Source organism: Cuculus canorus, chromosome 3 (assembly GCF_017976375.1).
Source record: "Cuculus canorus isolate bCucCan1 chromosome 3, bCucCan1.pri, whole genome shotgun sequence".
Taxonomy (NCBI): domain Eukaryota; kingdom Metazoa; phylum Chordata; class Aves; order Cuculiformes; family Cuculidae; genus Cuculus; species Cuculus canorus.
Window position 1 is genome coordinate 94,797,761 of NC_071403.1, and position 16,766 is coordinate 94,814,526.

General features: G+C 40.8%; 1 protein-coding gene across 2 annotated transcripts in view; it reads left to right on the top strand.

Annotated features, from left to right (window-relative positions):
• Positions 1-5,135: 5,135 nt before the first annotated feature.
• The window catches only part of PTPN14 (protein tyrosine phosphatase non-receptor type 14), a 114,587-nt gene continuing 102,956 nt past the window's right edge, over positions 5,136-16,766 (top strand). Inside the window, exon 1 of one of the 2 annotated variants that reach the window (XM_054060923.1) lies at positions 5,136-5,450. The gene's annotated coding sequence lies outside the window, so the exon portion shown is untranslated. Of the gene's footprint in view, positions 5,451-6,808; positions 6,974-16,766 lie in introns of those variants that run through there. The other variant, XM_054060924.1, reaches the window with a different exon arrangement.

Below are 16,766 nucleotides of genomic sequence, written 5' to 3' on the forward strand. Positions count from 1 at the left end.
TTCACTTTTTAATTTCAGAAAGTCTTATAATTCAGAGTTTCACAGTACTCTCATATCCAAGCATGGTCTTACTGGTCTTACACCCATTTTACAGTAATAAGGAAACATTAATGGTTTCATTCAATTTACACAGGTTTGTGACAGTTTTCTCAAGAAACCATTTATCTCTAAGTGGCAACAAAATGTTTTCAACTGGGTGCCCACACTCAGACACTTAATGCATGCTGAGATGCATAAAGGTTATGATTATCAGAAATAAACAGCCACAAAAATATCTACAAATCAGTGGTGTATGTGAACTTCTAGGCATGCTGTTAAATTAGCTAAATTAACTTCTACTAAAAGCTAGTGAACTTTTTTCTCGGGAGACCATTGTTTTCAGAAAACTGAAGACCTAATGACAATGATAAATGATACATGTAAATATATTCAAATTGTTAATCCATACAAAATGGGAAAATGTTATTAATTCTGTCATTAGACTACTCCAGCTTGGACAGCAGTAAGAGTTGCATAGAAAGGTATGTTGCTCACCTAAATCCCATTTGGAGTACTTAAAACCATGGAATAAAAAGTTCAGTACTTCACTCACACATGCTAAACAGTTTTTTATTTTACAACTCTTACTGAGGAGCTGAAAGAAGCACAGGTATTAAGTAAGTCCTCAGGCAGAATACACCTCCAAGCAAACTAGAATATTCAAAGCAGCATAATTTATTTGCACAGATAATCAACCAAGACTTTTTCTGGTCTACAAAGCTGGATGCTGACTTACTTGTGATAAGCACTGGAGTACTGTAACATGTTAGCTCACGCTTGGTGGCAACAGGTTTGTTTTCCAAGATTGTGTAATCCAAATTCTTGTTCTAAGAGATGATTTTGAGAAGCATTATTAAATGGAATAATTAATGAGAGCACAGAATGCTAGAGAGGTAAACCTTTTTTTTTTTGTTTTTGCTTGTGGTAAGCTTCCAACATTAAAAGTATCAGTTTATAACGGATGAATATAATTTTAGGAATGGGAATTCCTGCTAGTGTGCTAAGTTTCTGCTTACGTTCCAATCAGGTCAGTGTATGCAGCTGTAGCACATGACAGAGATTTTAGGAACACAGTTAGGGTCACATTTACAATACAAATCAGGAATGTGTTGCAACTGCATTCTTTGATTTGATTGTAATGTAGATGACTGTAAGGCTAATTAAACATCATCTACTGTTCACAGGAGAAACCACCAGCTGTTGCTTAAGCACAGTTTAAAGACAGTTTTATATGAAACAGGTTATGACATGGTTTCACCAGCCATCAAGGACTGAGATTTTTCCTTGTTATAACAAGACTCTAGAATTACTTTAGCCTTGGTTAAAACACATTCAAAATACATTTAATACAGATTTTGCTAGCAAGGTGCTAAGACACTTCAAAATTAATTGCACATAGCTTCATTTAACATTGACATTATGTATGTCTACTGTACCTTGACCCAGATAAAATCAGTTTTCCTCTGCTGATAGTTAACTATTTGGTCAAGACAAATGTTGTTGGGCTTTTATTTTCACAAGGGTTTTGAGACAACATTCAGGCCTGTCAAATCCACGGTTCAGAAAAAAAATAGTATCTCTCTCCTATACAGTGCTTCCATCTGCAAATCAAAAAGCACTATCATAAGATGGCTATCAGTATCTCAGTTTTCAGAGAAGAAAACTAAGACATGGGGATGTGCTGCTAGATGCCCAAGATCAGACCAAAGACTGGTAGCTAAGGTAACTGAGGTACAGCCCTATGTCAGTAAGTTATTTCCTATCTTTTGTAGAGCATATTAGTACAATAATCCTGATGAAATTTTAGAAGGAACCAGAATAAAAATTAACTTGTAGCAGAGCAGAGGGAATATTTTGGAGGTAAGTTCCATAAATCACTACAGCAAGTCAATGAAGTCTCTAAATATAATTTAGAGTTGTCACCTCAGAAAAAAATAATGAAAAATTGCTGTAAATCATTTTTAGCAACATAGAAAGATAACACATACTCCAGCCTACACATGGTTGACAGAAAATTGACCATCAAAGTTTTCTGGACAAATTTGAACCAGCACGGGGATTTGGAACAAGATCGATTATTTATACCATTTTAACATCCCATTTTTGAAACAGTGTGAGGAACCTCTAATCTAGTTTTAGTATTTTATGAAACCGCTCCCAAGCAGAAACTTTTGGGTTTAATCTCAGGGTCGTGTACTCCTGGCAGCTCTTGGGGAACAAAGATTCCAGGTTTCAATGGCCTTAGAAAGCAGTAGTAGTACCAACACAACAGACTTCCTTGTGGAAGACTCTTTGTAGTAACTGGCTATAACCTCTGGGAAGCTTGGTATTTCCAAAGCACCTACTGCTACAGTCTCTGAGAGTCTATTAGACATTAATCATTGCATTAAGTAATCTCATGAGAAAGCAATGGTCTTCACCATCCCCAGTTTCAGGAGTTTCTCTTGGATAAATTTAAAATACATTTCATTTTGCAGAGTTTGTTGAGCTGACCATTCAGTAAAAACTCTTGCTAGCAAGTAGTCTGATTTTATTTATTCTATCTGGTTTTATTTCTTCCAGGGGATCCCTCACCGCAGGTGGCCAATGCATAATATCTCTCCTCCAAAACCTTTATCTGTCAGCATACTTACGCTTCTTGCAACATTATTTCATTTGCAGTTAGGGTCCTTAAATAAGTTTTCTTCAAATGCAGAGACCTCCAAAAGTGAAAATGACCAGCAGCAGACCAACTAAAAGACTTAAGGTAGCCAGCACACAATCTTGAGGCACAAGATGCAAAAGACAATATTTATTGTCTTAAAATCAACATCCTGACACCTGCCCAAGCATGCAGAGAACATGACAGAAACCTAACAATTTAAACCCTAATTTTGAAGCATGCTACCCTCACATGCAACTTTTCACTCAGTAGGAGAAAGATGTGTTATGGCATGAAGCTGAACTGTATAAATTCAGAGCACAGTGGCTCTATAATCAGTCCTATCATCTCCTTCTGACACCTTATGTTTCTTCCAGATTGTTACTCAAAGCTCTGTATCTACACGTGGTGGAGTATAATTCAAGTTAAAATCTTAAATGGTATCACTTCTTAGTGCCTCAAAGTAGCCACGTGTAAAATGGGGATAATTACTTACTTCATTAAGGTGTGGTGTTTGTAAAAATGTTTGAAAGTCTCAGATGAAAAGGACTTTCCTTGCAAAACGTAATTATAATCTTGTTATGACAGAGGAAAGGCATAGGCCTATGATTCCACATGCAGTTTTAAAATACAATTATTATTTATCAAAAATCAAGAATCTGTGCTATTTCTCCCTCTCTCAGCTCCTGATCCTCTTACCATTATTAATCTGAGAAATCCCAACTTCAACAAATCTGCTCACATACTCCTTCAGTAAGGTGTAGAGGTACCAAAAAAGGACAACAACTCAAAACTCAGTGTCGATTATCATTTATTTTGTATGACTTCCCCTGTTTGTAAGAGTCCTTAAGCTCTGGTGCCACAGTTTTAGTGGGATGCTTCCCTTGGACATTTCTGCAAATGCTCACTGGTACCAGATGTACTTGTACGTACTTTTCAGAATGTGGGTAATTTTAAATAAATATAGTCCAAAACAAAACTATTTTTGCAAACTGGCCATCAGCTACAAGAGGCAAGAGCATCTACACATCACTTCTACCACTCACACCATTCTTAAGCCTGTGTGGTCTGGTGTGATCTATTCAATGACTCTTTGTAGCCCCAGCCTTCCTGATGGTACTTCTGGCCTCCTGCTGTGCTCTCTGCCCCTTCTGTTTCTTATAGTAGATATCAAAGGGCTTTCTCACATCTGCCAAGCACCAGGCATCCTGAGCATTTCATGTAGTTACCAAGTGCCGCATTTCAAAAAACTCCAGGTTTTCTCCTGCTTGCTTTCCACCAAGGCATGTGCATGACTGTGGGTGTTTCTCCATCAGGACTCCTGCAGCAGCCCTCTGTGCAACTGGAGGAGCAAGGATGAGGACCTTCTGCAAGTGAGGGTTGCACAGTGAGACCAAAGGGGCTAAAATGGGAAAACTTGGAAGAGTGAAGATAGAGAGAGCAGAAAAAAGGATCCTGTAACCCAAGACTGTAACTCCATCATGACCCCTCCAGCAGCCCTCTGTGCTGCTGGAGAATTACGGATAAGGACCTTCTAGAAGTGAAGGTCATGCAGTAAGCGAGAGACAGAAAAGGCTAAAATGGGAAAACTAGGAAGAGCGAAGATTGGAGGGCAGAAGAAAGGATGCTGTAACGCAAGACTGTAACTCCACCACAACTCCTGCAGCAGCTGTCTGTGCAGCTGGAGGGGTAGGGACAAGGACCTTCTACAGGTGAGGGTCACACAATAAATGGGAGACAAAAAGGGCTGAAATGGGAAAACTAGGAAGAGCGAAGATAGGAAGGGCAGAAGAAAGGATGCTGTAACCCAAGACAGTAACTCCATCACTCCTCTGTGCAGCTGGAGGCGCAGGTTACAAGGACCTTTTACAAGTGAGGTTTACGCAGTAAGTGAGAGACGGAAAGGGCAAAAATGGGAAAACCAGGAAGCGCGAAGACAGGGAGTTCTGGAAGGACAGAAGAGGGGCAACAGTGAAGCAGGATGGCACCCTGCCTACCTACAGGAAGGGGGAGCGCAGGAGCTCCAAGGCCCGCGATGCAGAGCCCGCCTTCGCGCCGCTCCCCGCTCGCCCCTTCCCAGCCCGAGCTCTCCCGGGATGCTGCCCCCCGCCGGGCTCACGCGTACCCGGGGGCCGGGTTCCCGCAGCGGGAGGGGACGGGACGGGGGAGAAGAGCGAGGCGCCCCGCTCCCGGCAGCTCTGCCCCCCTCGAGAGACCCGCAGCCGGCACCCGCCCCGATTGGCAGGAGCCTGTGCCCTCCTCTTCCTCCTTTTCCCTCCTCCGCGGGGTGGGTTTCAGCCCTCCTCCTTCCTTAGGGAAGGGGGGGGATAGGTTAAAAAAAAAAAAAAAAAGAAAGAAAAGAAAAAGAAAAGAAAACCCAAGTCGCGTCCCCGACGTCTCCGGGCCCCGCGGCCGCAGCGGCCGCCCCGCATTCCTGGCATTCCTGGGCTGTGACTCCCCGCGCCGCCCCAGCCCGGCCCCGCCGCCTCCGGCTTCGCTCGCCGGCCCCGCTCGCCCCCGCGGGACACCAGTCCCCTCCCTCCATCCCTCCCTGCCTCCCTCCTTCCCGCACCCCGCGGGCGGCAGCAGGAGCTCAGGGCGGCCCCGGCCGCCCCGCCGGAGTTCCCCGCGGTGGCCGGGGCGCCGGGAGCGGGGTCTCCTTCTTTCCCGGCGCCTCCTTCTTCCCCGGCGCTGCTCCCACCCTTCGCTCCGGGTCCTGCCGGGACAGCGGGAGCGCACAAAGCCGGAGCCGCCGCGCCAGCCCCAGCAGGTAAGGAGGAGCCGCCGAGTTCGCTGGAGTTTGGGCTCCTGAGTTTGGAACGACGCGAGTTTTGCGCCCCTGGCTCCGTGTGCGCGATGTTTGCGCGCTGCATCGAATCGCGAACGTGGCTAAGGTTGGGTGGCAAACGCCAGACCTGCGATAAAAAACGAGCCTGGGACGAGCCCGTCCAGCCTGAGAAGTTTAATCTGCCGGGCGCCCGGAGAACGCGGCGTTTGTGTAAGCGAGAGGCATTCGCCAACAGCGAGGAACGGGCAGGGCGCTGTGCTGGGCTGTATTTACACCGCGGCGTGCCCGTGTTTGCCTTCCTCCCCGCCCAGGGCTTCACCTTCTTCTTTGTTAGTTACAGTCGAGCCTCGACGGGCCGTTCGGCTTGGGCTGATGTGGGAACGCCGAGTTATGCGGCGAGGCAGGGAGGAATGACATCTGCTTTCGTTCCTGAAGTGGCAAAGCCGATGCATTTTGAAGATCTCGAGTTCGCTCTCCTTATTGAAGTGTATTGGGGACGAGCGTTGCATAATGTATGTGTGGTATGTGGGTATAAATGTGTGCCGGAGCTTTCCTATCGAGAACGTTTTATCTCCGATTTGCATAAAATAACCATATGTTGACATTACGAGCATCTCTTTGGCTGTTTGTAACTTTACCGGTCACTGTTTGTTCCCACCTTGTTAAAGGCTCACAGTCAATATGTTGTTGCTCAAAAAAGTTTTCTGGGATTTTTTGGCATGCATCCTGAAACGCAGCTGAAAGAAATACTTCTGCCAGAAGCCAGGTTTTTTTTTTTTTTTTCTTTTTCTTTAAAGTTTATGAAGATAATCACTAGTGGGTTTGGTTATTCCAAAAGCACTGTTATATGTTGAAGTCCTTTAGTATTTGGAAAAATACATGTATAAAATGGCTCCCCCCAAATCACACAAGTCACCACCTGCCAGCCACCATGTTATGAGAGAAGGTAGTCAGGTTTTTTTGGGGGGGAGAAGGGAGGCAGAGCCGGCAGGGACTGCTCTGTGGTTATCCAGCCAAGAAGATCCTATGAAACATGAGTGACAAAATACAGACTACGCAGCTTTTGCTCTTGCCCTTTGGGGGGTTCTGCAGCTGACATCTAGTACTTGTTACATGGTGTAAAGTAAAGCGTGTGTTGATATTATAGTAATGCAAATAAGCTTTAGGCCCTGTTCTGTTATTGGCAGTACTTTCTTGAACTTTTTTTCTTTAGTTTCTTCAGGAGACTGTGACGGAGTTGCTTACAGGCAGAGGGCACTTGTGTGTATCTAATGGGTCAAGATAGATAAGTTGGGAGCTTTGCAAACTTACGGTTTTAAGCACAACCCATCAGCTAAAAGATAGGCCCTAAAATCTGTGGCAGAGCTTGTTGCTATCAATTCTGCCACTGCATTTGTGTGCAAGAAGCTTGAAAGCGCAACTGACTCAGTGGAAACTAAGAGGATTCAGCAGTGCAGATCAAGGCCAGAGCAAGGAGTGGAGGACCGATCTCTGCACTCACCAAAGTGAGCTTTTGTGCATACATTATACGTAACAGTTTGAAATATTTATGTAGTAGTAGCAGAAGTAGCTTTGATACAGTGCTGCTCATTAAGTTTAACTTGCATCTAATGTTAATACCAATGACTGAGTTTTCTTCTGGTTGTTCTTGTCCAGCAGAAGTCCGTGAGTCAGTTATCGTAACTTAGGTATAGAATGGCTTTCCAGGAAATACATGTGCTTTTGTGCACTTAGCAAATTGTCTTGGCTGCCTCGGGCTCCTCTAGTCTTGGAGAAAATAATTAATATTAAAAAAAAAAAAGTTGTCCATGTAATTGTGGTAACTCTATGGGTTGGTTTTTTCCGGTTTTCTTTGGTGCCACTACAGCAGAAGGGACTGCTTTTTGTTCTGTTTCTCTTCATATCCAGTGAGGATGTGTTTAAATGGTAAGTAGCTCATTTTAATCTGGATTTAAGTTTAGCATAGGTGTATGTAGTGTGAAAAGTGTACTCCAACTCCTAAGCTGGAAGCAACCCCTTCTCTGTTGCAGGGTTGCTCAGCTGAGGGGGGGGGGGTAAAAGCTGCTGGTAGTATACAAAAAGTATGTTTCCAGCAGCCAGTGCCACTCAGCAGCATGCGAGTCCTAGTCCTGCAAAGACCCACCCATGTGCTTAAATTCACATTCACGAATAGTGCTTTTGAAGCCACAGAATTTCTTTTATATACATAATAATAAACTTGTATACAAGCCTTTGCAGGAGCCAGGCTATAATGCTTACTATGCAATATATTTGTGCATATGCATCCAGTGCAATTACAAGAAGATTTCAATGAAGGCTTAATTTTTATGCTGAGCAGATGCCATAAAAGTCTTTTTTTATGTCTGAGTCCACTGTGAAGTGCTGCATGCCTTGACCTATTAATATTTCGTGGAGTTCAACTGGAGCAGCTCCTGATCTTTGAAAACAAACCATTACCCAGTAGATGTTCCTCCTGTGAGGAGTATGCCTGTGCATGAGGTTCTCTGAAACTTTATGTGAGAAGGTCTGGATCCATGTTTTAAATCTACTGGTTCTCTATTTAGAGACTCTGTGAAAGCTGCTGACTCCACCCCCCAGACTGTTTTAAAAATATGTTAAAAATAAATAAAATTAAAGGCTAGATCCTAAAGAAACACAGGTAAACACATCTGCCCTGAAGTCCAACCCCATGACAGAAATATGATGTCTAACCTTATCCTTCTGCGCCTATTGCAGGAGACTGCAGAACTCGGTGGGTACTGGTAGCTTCCTCTGTGTTGGATCCAATCTGTCCAGAGTGTAACCTGTCTTACATGGGTGCCCACCTTCTGCTTAAGGCCTTCTGATTTGCTTGCACTTGGAGATGAAGAGGTGATCTATGAGGAGATATCTCACGCATTGAAGGAAAAGGGTTCCTCGCGAATTTGGAAGTAGACCTGGGAGCAAGAACTGCAGTCCATGAGTCTTCCCCTTTCCTCTTTCCTCTTGGCTGTAGGAGGGAATGAGGAGAACTCTGGAAAGGATCAAAGAGTAGAATGTCCATATGTCCAAAAGCTGACATTGTCAGGTTATAGAGGTTTTCTTGGTGTGGTCTTCATCTCTTTTGTGAAATAGTGTGATTTTTGAAGCAGTAACACTACATCTTTTTTTTTTTTTTTTTTTTTTTTTTCTGTCTCGTGTTAGTATTTGGCTTAACTCTCTGGTTTTTGGGGGGGTAGTTTTGTTTTTCATTTGACTGTAAAGCTACCTGACAAAGTGGAGCTTATGATCAAAATGTCTGCATAGTTTTGTAACAATAAGCAACCAGTACACAAAATTTGAGCTTGCTGAAAGCTTTAAAGCTTAAAGGTTGATGCTTTGGTAGGCAAGAAATCTCAGTATTACTTTAACTGATTCCTTTAAGATAGCACAGTTTGAGCTATTTTTCTTTTGAACTAATGAAAATTATTTTCACTAGCTAAATCTGTTTTTCACTTGTTAGTTTATAATGGAATAAATTTTTAAAGCAAACTCACTGAATTAAAAAATGACTTCATGTGAAGATTTGAAGTGTTAGGAGCATTTTAATTTCATTGTCTTCAGCTTTCAGTGTCCATGCATAATATAATGGAATTTGGCTGAGTTTTAGTGAATTAGCAAGGTTAGACTTTGGTGAAATAAAGGTAATGTAGCTCTGCAAATGCAAACTCCTTGTCTTCTGAACAGTGTTGATTGGTATTTTTTGCTTTAGGTGCAGAGGAAAGTAAAGAAGGCTTTAAAATTGCTCTTTAGAGTGTTTCTCAAGGTCAGCAAATCAATGCTAAAAGTGCCATCTGGAATTAAGGACACAAGACTACAATGCAGCACAAAGCACATAGGAGTGTGCATATTTGATTTAGAATGTATTTTCCTCCCTATCATTGCTGCAGTATTAAGCAGGTGTACATGTTATAGTCAACTATATATGAGGAACTTCTGTAAATATCTAAAAGACCATAAACTTAAGACTAACTAAGCATGAGTTTAGCTAACATGAAGGTTTCCTAAACAAAAGATTTTTCTAGGGGAAGTCAGGTATGTCACATAGTGGATGGATGACGTCCTGGGAAAAAGAGAACACTGACCTACCTGTCTGATATGCTGTAGCTGTTGTGACAGTCTTCTGTTCTCCTCACATAGATCCTGAGCTTTGCTCAGCACCAAGCAAGTCTTTCAGAAACTGCAAGTCTCTTTTCTATTTCTCAAAAAGTGTATTTTTTTCTTGTGACTAAGAATGCTTTCTTTTTTTTTCTTTTCGTCAGTGTAAACCTTAAGTTACCATGTGATGTAGAAACAACTGAAAAGAGGGTGGTGAAGGTGCATGTTGGTGATCTAATAGACTAGATGAATGATGGTGTGCCAAAACTTGCTAATGATGCAAAAGTATTTGGATTAGGCAAGATTGAAGAAGGCTGAGAAATTGTAAAGGGAATCCAAGAAAGCTGGGTAAAAGGGAAGCATAGCAGATGATGTTGATAAATTCAAGAATATGCACGTTAGAGGGAACAATCAAATTACTCGTTCATGTTACTGGATTGTAAACTGACTGTTAAGGTGGGGAGGAAGATTTCAGCAATGCTTTATTTGAACTTGTGCACCTCCTTAATGCTTAGCATTGGGCAGAAAAAAAATGCCACAGCAGTTGTGCAATATTGTGTTAATAACACAAAGGACATTATTAAACTGGTGCTCAAATTCATGTGGAATAATCAATTTGTGACCTATCAAAGAAGATAGGTTGGAAAATGTTTGTATGAAGTTGAACTGAAAATATTAGTGTAATTTTCTTTCAGGGGGGTCAGTTAGAGAAGGTAGGATATACACATGCAGAATAATGTTTGGCCATTAATAAGTAATAATTCCATTACCCTTTGATACAATGACTAGTTATAGGGAGTAGTTTTAAAGGCAATATATATAATATCCCTAAATCACTGTTTTTTAAAAAAATATGAGGAATTGTAATATTTACTGCCAAAGAAGAGCATATAGACCAAGACCCTGGTAAGATGAAAAAGTGAACTGTTCCTAGGATGAGAAAGAACAGTCACAGGTACAGCCAAAGTGATGTTAACTGTGATCCTCTATGGCATAAATCAATAGTATCTGGTGGGGATTAAGAAATTTGCCTTAGGACAATCATGCTATTAGTGTCATATGTTTTCTTCTGGAGGACATAGGTTAAGCTGCTGTTAGAAACACTGTGTAAGACTGATGTTTTGAGCTACTATAGCAATTTAATTTCTGTATAGTACTGTGAACTATGATGTCTTCAATTAAATATTAATGCAGGTGGAGTTGAAAAATTTATCTTTAATATATGCTCAGGCTTCGTAGAAGGTGTAGTTTGGACTTCAGCTCTTTAATATAATAAAGTTTGATGTTTTAATTTATTGAGGCATGCTTTGCTGCAGCCTGGGTTGGCATAGAGAAGAACAGAAATAATGGTTTGGCTTCATTAAAAGGCAGTTAGCATTGGTGTGTATTATGAATCAATTTGGCTATGAGGATTAGTGATTTCTAGTATGTGTTTTAATGGACAAGGAATATATTGTAATTTGTGTAGTTAATACAAATATTTTTGAATTCTGTAACAGAATGGCAGTTGTGTGTCTGACTGTGACAAACTGATGGACTACTTACCATTTCTGGATGTAACTAGATCTTCTGTAGCTTAGAGGGTCTTTTAAAGAAAATATTGTTAAAACAATAGTCTACCAACAGCATGTACATCTATAGACTGTAAACGTTAACCTGTTACAGAAGAGAAAGTGGGGGGAAAAAGTTGATTTAGTAGCAGGCACCGTGACTGATGTAATAATGAACACCTCGTGTTAACAGATTAGTGTATGTAGGGTACAACACAGTTAAGCTTTGTCTGTAGCGGTTTCAGAAATCTATACTATAACTGGAAGTATATAAAATGAAGTATTTTGTAAGTTTTAAGTCATCTGAACAACCTGAATGAGCTGTCTGCTGGCTATCCACAAAATAAAATGTCGACTGGTTTTCTGACTTGCCCATTAAAAAGGCTGAAGCTGTTTTGAAAGTAACCTTGCGCTACTCAGCAAATAAGGTTGATGGGAAGGCCTGCATTTGTGAAGATGCATAGGAGTATTGCCCCCCCTTGGGACTTCATCCTTTGAACACTGGGCTCATTCAAAGCATAGCTACCTGAAGGACACTGACTAGGACCTTAGCCCAGGAGAAGCTGGCTGTGAAGAAGTGCGAGGTTACCAGCAGTTGTTTTAACTTGTGTTTGTGCAATTCTTTCTTGTTTTTACAACTTAGAAAATAGTTTGCATTCCTCAGGTTTTTTAGATTAGCTCTTATCATGGAACTCCCTCTTTTGAGAGGAGGCATTCACTACCTTGGAGATAAAATGCCTTTAGCTTTTTATTGATGATGATAATTAAGCTAGGTTTTTGGACAAGCCTGGGCAAGATCAGGGGACTTTGCCAATTCGAGACTGAACTAATGTAAGCCAGATCCCATTTTTGATGTCTACTGCTACATGCCATTTTCATTTCCACACCTTCCCACAGAACTTTCATTTGTTCTGTATCCTGTTGTTAGGGAAACCCTGCATTTTCTGAGTACGTGATATGCAGTGCTTGTCTCAGGTGCCTTAAAGGTGAGACATGTAAAGGAATTTCTGCACAAAACTTTGTGCCTGTTGTTTACCTGGACAGAGGGAGAGGAGAGAGATACTTTCAGTGGGAGCAGGCCTTGAAAGTCCTACCCCAAGTATGGAAGAGAGATTTCTGAGACAATCTGATTTCTTCTCTTAGAGCTTTCTGAATTGCTCAATGTTATCGGACCTGCCTCAGGAGGGAAGCATCCTAATGAGCTTTGGGGGTGATGGGAATTTATTTCAAAGGTCCTGGAAAGCAGGCATATGGAATGATCGTAGTTGTTATTTTTTCTTTTCTTGGTTAGCATACTTTAAGAGCTACTATGTAGGATTGGTGTCTATTTACATTCTTTGCAGTGTTGTGAAGAGGCGGTCTGTTTAGGAACATGCTTTGGTCAGCTTACCAGATAAAGAAGTTGTCTGGTAACTTAAGGGGATGGCTGAAGCGGTGTTTTGCTGGTAGACAGAAATATTGATGGAGCTTCAGCAATCAGAATGGAGGGTGGACAGGGCAAGTTTCTGCTTGTGAATAAAACAACTTGTCTAGACATATTTGAGTGAAGGTCCTGTGATTCCTTGCACCTGTGCCAAGACTGTGTTGTGGGAATCTGTGATAGCAGAGGAAGCTGTGTTGCAGTATTGATACTTACACGCTGCTGCTTCCCACTTTGTTGTGGTTCTTTCTGAAAACAGAGGAAGGCCATGACAGGTTTTTCTGGCAAGTTTTCTTCCATGTGTCCAACATTCCTCTTAGTAGCTTGGTTCCTCAAGTGCATTTGTGCATAGTAGGACATCTTGTTCATAAAAGAGAACTAAAATATTACAGAAGAGCATTTCTGAGGCAGGTTAGCATTTAGCATCCAGATAATAAGTATGTTCATTGCTGGTAATTTCACTTCCAATTTTTTTTTATTAACTTTCTTTCTGACAGCTGGAAATAAAAGCTGCTGTTTAAAGATGAAAGATATTTTTGTTTGTTACATATTTTAGGGCTTTTGGTATGCAGTTTAATGTTATGTAGAGAAAACTTTAAATAATTAGAATGCTGCATATGGAGAGTTAGTTGTCATTTACTAAATGTTTTTTAATTCCTTTCTGCATTGTAGAATGTGATGTGAGCTTTACAAGTAGCAAAAGACATAATACATGTCTTGAATTATGATCTAAGGAAGAAGAGAAGAAATGGTTTTGTGCAATAGACAAATGGTACGTTGGGGAGAGCTGGCATGTATCTGAGGATTTTGGTTTCTTTCGTCATAGCCTGCCTTTGTGTTTAGCAGGTTCATTTCTTGGAAGTTTTTCTGGTTTCTGTATTGGTAAATTGTCATAAACATGAAGATTTGAATATGCGAATTCAGGAAGGCACATTTCCTGCAAATTTACAGTTCAGTAATTAAGAGACAGTTGTTTTGAAAGGGAATTACTGATACTACCTCAGGACCTGACCTTATGAAGTGATGAATGTTTCCCTGGAGCTGGAATGGAAGGAGACACGTTCAAGGAGAATACAGCAGCTTGGATTGTGAGATCTTCCCTACTTGCTATATGTTAGTTTTGCTCTAGCTTTTCTTCTTGTTCTTTGTTGCTGGTGTAGTAACCTAAAACAGTTGCTCACAGAACAGCTCTGAGCTTTTGTAGTCTGTATTCGCATATAACTCTTAACTACTGAAAGAGTAAATGATTAATTTGGGTAGGATGTGCTTTTAGAAAACATTAAACCTTGCTTAATGATGGCCCAGTTGCTTCTTCTTATCTACAAATGGGTTTATCCAGAGAGAATGACATATTCTTACAGTTTTCCTAGAACCTGACTTAAGTATGAAGATTGTCACCCATGCACTGATTAATTTGTCAAAACATCTGACAAGGGGTGGGTACACATTGGAGACAATTAGTCATTTTGTTCTATTATAGTCAGTAGTGTCAAATTCTATTGATGTTGTGTAACGTTTCTTTCCTACTTTTGTATATTCAGCTTGCATTACAACATAAGGTTGTTAACATGTAGCTTAACTTTAGTTTGCTTTGTGTCCGGTGTCCATGAGAAGTACCACTAACTCTGTAAATAGCTGTGAAATTTTGCACCTCCTGCCCACACTGAAACACACTGAAATAGTCGTGAGTGGCAGGACTGTGAGCTTGCAATAATACAGTAAGTTCCATGCGAGTAAATCTGTTAAATGAATGGGGTATTCAGCTAACTTCAGAAGGCACCAACCACTGTTAAATATCACCTAATTTTGCTTTCTCTGTTCTCGTTAGTAGTGTAGATTCATTATGTAATTTACTTGGGGTGGAATCGGAGCAAATGCATTTCTCAGTCTCTTCATATTGTGTGTTGCAGTCCAACAGAGCGATGGAAGGTATGACAGTGACAGGGAAGGATATCCTCAGTTATTCCAGTAGTTTATTAGGATGAAAGAATGGACTTGTGCATGGGTATCTTAAAAAGGCTTTTTGTTGCAGTCTGAGAGCGCTGTGGCCACAGCTTGGAGAATACCTTTTACAAAAGTTAAAATATGGAAATGAAAACAAAATAACATTTAAAACTTACATGTTGAAAAAGGCACTTTTGGAATACAGCGAATAAAATAATTTTGTAGGATTAAGGCAGAATCTAGATTGTTTATCAGGTACAACTTCCAGATAATGGGCTCTATGATTTACTGTATTAAACTCTCGGGAATAGTAGATCTGTTGTGGGGACTCTGTTAAAATAACACAAGACAGTCTACTGGAGCATTCAGTGAAGAATCTCAGTCTCTGTCAGAAAAACAGACAAGGTTCTGGCTTTGTTAACAGATAGGTCTCTTTCTTCATAGTGGTTTGAAATGAGAAAAATTATAAAATATTTTTAAAATTAAAACCACATGATATTGGCTCCAGCAATTGTTATTTTTCCACAGCTCTATTAAGGATGAAGATGAGCTAGGTCACTGAATCTGAGAAAATGTCAGGGTTGTTTGAGGTTTATTTTGGCTTGGACATTTAATGCACTTTTATTAGCAAAGAATCTGGTAAAACAGTGGTATAAAGCCAATACAGAGATCTTTAAGAAAGATCTGGCGGGAGGGTGTTTTGAGGCTTTCAGGAACATAGTGATCTTTGCAGTATTTTGTACCTTTGAACCTCTACTTTGATATGCAGTTAATTTGCTTTATCCTGGGACATTTGATAGGCCATGTATATTACTGCCTTAGCTATGGCTGTCTTGAGGGGTGATGCCCAGGCTAGCTTCACGGTAGCTACAGTGGGTGCTTTCTACACCAGGTTTCATCACACATCATTAGACCTGCTCTCCACATCATGCTTTAAGCAAGGTGCTAAATTCACCTAATGGAGAGGCAGCATGGATAGGAACTGTTTGTGTGATGACTTACATGTAGATTTTCTCCTCTGCTGTCTCAGTGAAGTTATTTCACTGGCTGGTGTGATGATCTTTGTGTGCAGGAGTCAAACCTAAAGGAGTTCAATCAGTGTGAAGGACTGATAGTGCTGCGTATCAGGTGCTAAATGCAGCGGAAGAGACTGCACCAAACAGTACACAGTCTGTTCCGCATGATGTTGTCAGTGTTGGGTGTTTTATTAAATCTTTGTGCGTTGAGTCCTTTGCCCATGAGAAGAGACTGAAGAGAGCTTGAATTACTCTATTTTTTAGACATAATATATCTCTCATCCCCATAATGGTAGAGAAATATGGGAAAAGCAAGTGAAGTTTATGAAAGATCAAAGGTGTACGGCTTAAGAGTAGTTCTGTGAACTGATGAAAACTATTAATCTGTAGTCTCCTAAATGTGATGTGCTTTATTACAGGCTATGTATAATTGCACTGTGTGCTGCCTATCGCCACAACTGTTGTTTTGCGTTAGAAAGGTGATGTCTAGACATTGTTGTAAGCGTTACCTCTGCAGTTCATATCGCTCAGGAGTCAGAAATGTGTCAGGTAAAGAAAAGATCCTTTTGTATTTAGGAGAATGAAACACTGGATTCAGTTACAGTATTTTATTGCAGTATTTGTCTGTATGTGCCTTTAAAGTCTACGTGTCAAATCTTTTGTTTTAGATTTTCAGTGATTTGTATACTTTCATCTCGTCTTGGCCGAAGAAATATGGCAAGGAGTGGTGGTTCTGGTGATCTAGTGGAAATTTAAGAGGAAGACATTGAGTATGTGGAAGCAGTTTGTGTACTGAGTTTGTTTAAAAGTAGATGTGTCAGCTCATGAACAATGAGAACTTTACAAGGACAAACAAAAGAATGCCCGATTGCCATGTCTGGTAAGAGCACTGATTACTCTATCCTTGTCCTGCTAGGACCATGATAATGATGATTGTGTTTTATGTCCCGAGACCAAGTAGAGTATAAGGCATAGGTAATTGAGACTTAGGTTAAATTCAGACCTCTTCCTGGAGATAGTTATGGACCAGCATAATTAGACAAAAGGGGCTTGGAGTCTTATGCAAAGAAAGCCAGTACAACCCACATGGATTCTAAGATAGGAAAGGTTAAGTGTTGCAGTTGGGTACATACTGACATTGTAACACCTCACATCACTGTTATGTGCTAGGAGAGTGGAAAATTACAACCTGGTTATTCAAGATTGTAGTAAATTTAGTTAATACCTCATACTTCTGACACATTTGTCAATA